We start from the raw sequence: 6,119 nt of genomic DNA on the forward strand, positions 1-6,119 counted from the left end.
TATTCTGCAATTTCAGAAATGCTGTAAGTATTGTATTAAACTCCATTAAAAATTTGATATATTTTAGAATAAAACAATATATTCAAATGCATGGTAATCCAAATTTTAACACACCTTAATTATGAAGACTAATTCATCATGTTACCAAGTATTTGGTGCCCCTGAAGATCTTCTCCTATTTTAGTGAATTAAAAAAAAATTTTAAAAAAACAAAAAACTAAAATTACAAAGTGAGTTATCGTAAAAAGTTTGCAAATAAAAATTTGGAACTACAACCATGTAAAACAGAATTTGGGGACTGGTACACAACCAAAATAAAATATAAAAATAAACTGCAATTGTTACCCATAGCTCTATAGTTCAAATTTCTGCATTTACCGTATAGAAATTTTTCTCAGTGACAAGTTTTAAAGTCTTACATATTAGAGTTCTGCATAAGAACACTTAGATTTGAGTAAAAGTCCTATTCAATCAATTCTACATCTATATTCTATGCTCTGACAGGTCTATCCCTGTCAGAAAATTAACCAACTGCATTTAAAAAAAAAAAAAAAAATGAAAGCAAAGAAAATGCAAAGTCCAAGCAATCTGCTTTCTAACTTGAGATATTCTACAAAAAATACAGTTGGAGAATCCAATGGAGAAACCACTTTAGTTTGGGCCCTCTTTGCATTCCCTAAACACAGGAAGCTGAATATGCCCGCCATTATAAGGCGGCTGCCTTATAATAAATGTCATTTAACATAATAAGGCATATGTTAATAACACTGTCAAGTGAAATGAGGACAGATTTTAATGCTAGAGAGAGAATATATAAAACTTCCACACCTTTTGACAAGTTACAGAATTTTATACATATTCTTTCCATCACAGTAATACATCTGATTAAAGGCAAAGATTGAGTTTGTCACAATAACATTGTTTGTGCACTTTTGTACCTCAAACAAGAGCAGAATACAATAAAATAAACATATAAATACTGTTATACAAAGACAGTATGACAAGTTCCATAGCCAACCAAATCTAAAATGTTAAAAAGTCAGCTTTTGTGGAATACCTGAGTGATTCAGGGCTGTCCCCTACTTTTTTTAGATTAAAAATACAGCCCATGAGATTATGTAAAAACAGAAAATGTGAAAGGGGCCACTTTATCTTTCTCCCAACTATTTCAAAGGGTAAGTGGTGGGGGAGAGAAGAGTAAGTACTAAGGAAAAATGTCACAAAACTATAAAGTATTTTAACTATTAAAATACTTTGAGCTGGGTATGGTGGCACATGCCTATAATTCCAGTGGCTGAGGCACACGAGGATAACAAGTTCAAAGTCAGCCTCGGCAAAAGCAAAATACTAAGTAACTTAGTAAGACCCTGTCTCTAAATAAAATACAAAATAGGGGTGGGGACATGGCTCAGTGATTGAGTGCCCCTGAGTTTAATCCAGGCACTCCCCCACAAAAAAAAAAAAAAAAACACTTTGAAACTATATACAAAAGCATCTAATTCACATTGAGTACTCAATAAATATTAGTAGAACATAAACTTATATAGGCAAGGTTAATCAAAATTTGTCAGGTTACCTTCATCTTATTAATGTCTAACACATTATAGCACCATTAGTTGCTGTTTTTAAATAGACTTTTTAAATTCTGAGCTATATCATTAAACAAAACAAGAACCACATTTTGGTATTATTTTTTAAAAAAATCATTGTTTTCATTAGCATTCATTTGTTTTAGCATCAAAGAAAATCCTGATCTGTATGCTTTCTGTGTCAGTCATCTCCAAATGACTATCAAACATAACTAATTATCAAGTTCCCCCTATTAACATCATGATAAAAATTGTAGAAATGGAAATTTTTTGTAAAATTATACAGTAATAAGCACCACCCATCTATCTGAAAAACCTGCTCCTCGATCCATCATATTTGAATGATCTAATGGCTAAAGAGCTTAAAACTTAAAAATTACATTCATTCAAGTTACAGTATTCAGGAGACAATATGGACTATAAATTGTACACTTTGAAAAACATAAATTCTGATCCAAATTCACCCTGTTAGTTTTGAAATAAGGGAGTATAAAAAGCTAATTGATAAAATAAGTAGAAGGAAGACCAGTAGAGTAGAGAAAGGAGAAGAGAAGATAAGCAGGAAGGGAAAGAGTAAGTATTGGGGACTGAAATGGAATATATATGAATATGTCAAAATGCAACTCAATATTATGTATAACTACAATGTACTAATGAAAACATTTTTTAAAGCTAATTCATAGCTATGATTCTCTTAATTTTAAAAAAGGGTACTCAACAAGATACAAATACTTCTGTATTTGTTTACACACGTAAGGAAGAAAAGACCATGAATTGGGAAGACTAATCTTGAATATTTTTCACTCTCTTGAAATCTGAATTTACAAAATGAGCATACTATGTCTTTTTAAACTGTACTGCATAACTGCTGAACTTAATCTCTGTAATCAAACTGCTTAAGTATAAACCCTTGCCTTACCAAATACTACTAACTGGGTTATCTTCACATGTCTGTTTCCTCCTCTGCAAATTTGGAATAAAAACAATATTACATCACTGAGTTGTGAGGATTAAATTACAAGTTTTCACAGTAAACTTTTTTTAAAAAATGAGAATTGGACTGACATATATGGGCTCAATTAATGCTATTTGCATTATATCTTTATTTCCCTGCAGACTACTCGCTAAAGATTAAGGAAAATATTCCATGAAAATGTCTTAACACTGTGCCTAGAATTAGAAGGGTATCATCCTTCACAATCCATATTCAGAAAATCCTTACCTCCATTATTTTTTACTCCCTTTGGTCTTAATATTTAAGCAGAAGATCTGACACTTATGACCCACCTCTAACAGAGTCTATAAGTTACAATATCAACTGTTAATGGACTCAAGACATCAAGAGATACAATGTGTCCACAGTGTTGATTTCACTGATATTTTATAACTATTTTCAATTGACTAAAGGATATGTTTGGTTATTTTTATTTCACCGTCCTGTCATAACAAGATTGCCTTAAAAACCTCAAATTATAGGCCTTTAATATAATTCCCAGGTTACACATTCAATAAGACTTTTAAGTGAGGACTAATCAACACTGGAGGTGGTAGACTAAGAGTAACTAGAGCACTGGTCTGGTCAGCATTCTAGGTGGTGAGGTAAGAGTAGATTCTAGAGGAGTGGACGTCATCACTTTGCTAAGCAAAGCCACAGAAAAAAAAGATAGAGCAACTCTAGAGCCATAAAAGTCAAAAATTTGTGGTTTTGATGAGACAAAAAGGTAAATGGTTCTCTCTATGCTTCCAATCCTTTAATCAATTATCCAATGTGAAAGAAAAAAAATGTTAAAAATGGTTGTATGCATAGCATTTAAAAGGAAATACCGTTAATTCCCACTTTGGAACTCTAGAGGGCACCAGAAATATGCCCTCCTTAGCACCACCCCTCCTCCCCGGTAACGTGAGCAGCTGCAGAAGCCCGTCGTCTGGTTGCTGAGGTTGGTATTGCAGCAGCAGGAGCGATGTCTGCAGCGGTGGAAACAGCAGCGCCCACTCCCAGCTGCCTCACCAACCATTACCCGGGGTTCGCCCCGAGGGCAGCTTCCACCCAAGGGAAAGTTCCTCCCCTCAAAACAACCTGGAGGGCCAAGTTCCAAACTGAACCCCTACAACCTGACAATGTCCTCCATAAAGAGCAACACATTAGGGGCAAAGGACTCACAATCAGGGTGTTTTCTTTCTCACTTTCTGCCAAAGATGCACCAAACAGGGTTGAAGGCAATTTCTGGTCCTGGGATTAAAAAAAGAAGAAGAAAAAAGAAAAATTGATCAAGATCAGCTAACCTGGTGGGAGCACCAAGGCTTTTCTTCCAGAGGAAGGGAATGCGAGGTCAAGGAGGTTTGGCCCTTCTATTATTACCCAAAACCCGGGCACAACAGCCCCCTCTTACCAAGTGGAGCAAAATAACTAAAAATATGTATATGGGGCCAAAACCCAGGTGAGAAGCAAAATCTGGAAAGGAGGGGGCCTAAGGGCATCAAGCATGCTACTGGGAAGGAAGGGGGGGAAGGGCAAACATTGCCCCGACGCCAGCAAGGGATTTGTATTCCCTCCTAAATTTGCCCACCTAGCGTCATCCCCGTCAATCTCGACACTAATTTGGAGGTAAGGAGGGGCTCACGTCACCGCTGGGTGGATAACGCCCATGCTTGCCCCAAGCAGTTGCCCTGGGCCCGAGGTTTGCCCCCCCCTGCAGTCGGCGACCGGCAGCGCTGCCTCCCCGTCCGCCATTAGAGACCCAGCCAAACAATACGTGAGGAGCCAGAGCCGCGCAGCGCAGCCACGGGGAACAGAAGAGCAAAAGAAGGAACCTGGCGGGGCATAAGCAGGAACCCTCGCCCCGAAAAACTTGGGGACCCCGGCTCGGACGGACAAGGTGGAAACGCAATCTGGAGAGCGGGAGAGCCGGCCGGCCCGAGCGCCCCTCCCCCCGTCCCCCCCGCAGGAAAGAAAAGAAAATACCCCTGGACCTCCCGGAGGCCCGCCGCCCCGGCCCCCGCCCCGGCGGCCCCGAGCGACCCCCGCCCCTGGCGGCCACCTCACCCGGCCCGCCCGGCCGCGCCCGCACTCCGGCAGCCCTCGGGCCGCACGCAAAGACGCCTGTGACATGAGCGCGGCCCGGAGCAGCCCCCGAGGCCCCGACGCCGCAGCGGCGACGGCGGCCGCGCCGTGGGGTATTAAGCCCGGGTCGGTGGGAGGCTCCGGAGGCTGCCCTCACCCATCTCCGCCTCCCCAGTCGCCTCCGCCTCCGCCTCCTCCTCCGGAGGCTGCACTGCTCCCAGCCACCCCCACACTCAGCGGCCCTGGACTGCAAAGACAGCGGGGATAAGCCTCACCCGGTTCTGGCTGCGGCTCCGCGGAACGAACCTCCCCTCCCCCGGCCCACCCCCCTTCGGCGACACGCACAACTCCACTCGGTCCAGTCCCGGCTTTAGCGCTGGTGAGCAGGAGGAGGAGGCGGAGGCGGCGGTGCGGCCGAGCCCCGGGAGGCCCCGCCCTCCGCATGCTTATTGGCTGAAGGCGGAGGCGGGCCAGAGCCCTTCGGGCACATCCATAGGCTACACCTGCTTTCCTTCAGGACCCCCCCTTGGTGGGGTGGTCCATGCGACTGTCCGTCAGTCTCGGGCCACACCTCCGGCTCTGCCGTTCCACTCCCCCCTCCGCGGGTCTTCGGCTTCGGCCGCGTCCCCTCCCCTAGCTGCCCCCGCCCCTCCCCGCCCCCACCCACCAGGTCCGCCAGGGTCAGGAGCCCAGGTTGTCTTGCCCGCCGAACCGGCCCCGGCTCCGCTCGGGTCCCCGGCTCTCGGGAACGGGATAGCAGGAGCGACTGAAGTGGGGCTGCCTGCCCTCGCTCGGGCCCGGGCCTGGGCGTCCAGGCCGTCGCCGCGGCTCCCAACGAATCCGCCCGAGGAGAGACGCGGCCTCGATGCCCCAACGTCCACCCTGTCCAGTCCCTGGAAGGCACCCGCGAGGGGAGAGGCCGGGGGGCACTCGAGCGAGGAGAGGGGGAGGTCGGGAACGCGGCTGAACTGGGTACCTGGGCCCTTTGAGGGCCGTGGCGGCGCCTCCACCCTCGCCTCGCCCCCGTGGGGAACAGTCCCCCCACCTCCCGTCATGGCTGCAGCAGGAGGAGACGACGTCCTCCATTTTGTTGGAACTGCTGGGGGAACTTGGGACCCATTCAGAACCAAACCCCGTGGGACTGGGAAACTTGTCCCCGAGCAGCCCCGACTGGACTCTAGTTCGGCGGAGGGAATGGCTCCCGATTTCATAGTGCGAGTCCGCGGGGCCATGGTGGGCAGCGCGACCCGGGGTAGACCCGGATGCCGCTGCCCACTTCCATCAGCCAAGATGGAGGGAGTTGCGGGCTCCCCGGATCGGGGCTTCTGCCCGCCAGAAGGACCAAACTGTCGCGGGGCGTCTTTCAGCGTCGCCGTCGCCATCGTCGGCGCGGCAGCCCAGGCGTTGGCCCTCCCACACCTCCACCATCTCCTGGTCCTCAATGGTTGATGGAGGCCCCACTCTATCAC

General features: G+C 46.4%; 1 protein-coding gene across 2 annotated transcripts in view; it reads right to left on the reverse strand.

Annotated features, from left to right (window-relative positions):
- The window catches only part of Zmym2 (zinc finger MYM-type containing 2), an 80,022-nt gene extending 75,234 nt beyond the window's left edge, over window positions 1–4,788 (reverse strand). For both annotated transcript variants that reach the window (XM_078015709.1, XM_078015708.1), the window contains exons 1-2: window positions 4,633–4,788; window positions 3,751–3,819 (exon numbers count right to left, since the gene is read on the reverse strand). The gene's annotated coding sequence lies outside the window, so the exon portion shown is untranslated. The remainder of the gene's footprint in view (window positions 1–3,750; window positions 3,820–4,632) is intronic.
- Window positions 4,789–6,119: the final 1,331 nt, after the last annotated feature.

Source organism: Ictidomys tridecemlineatus, chromosome 6 (assembly GCF_052094955.1).
Source record: "Ictidomys tridecemlineatus isolate mIctTri1 chromosome 6, mIctTri1.hap1, whole genome shotgun sequence".
In the NCBI taxonomy this organism is placed as follows: domain Eukaryota; kingdom Metazoa; phylum Chordata; class Mammalia; order Rodentia; family Sciuridae; genus Ictidomys; species Ictidomys tridecemlineatus.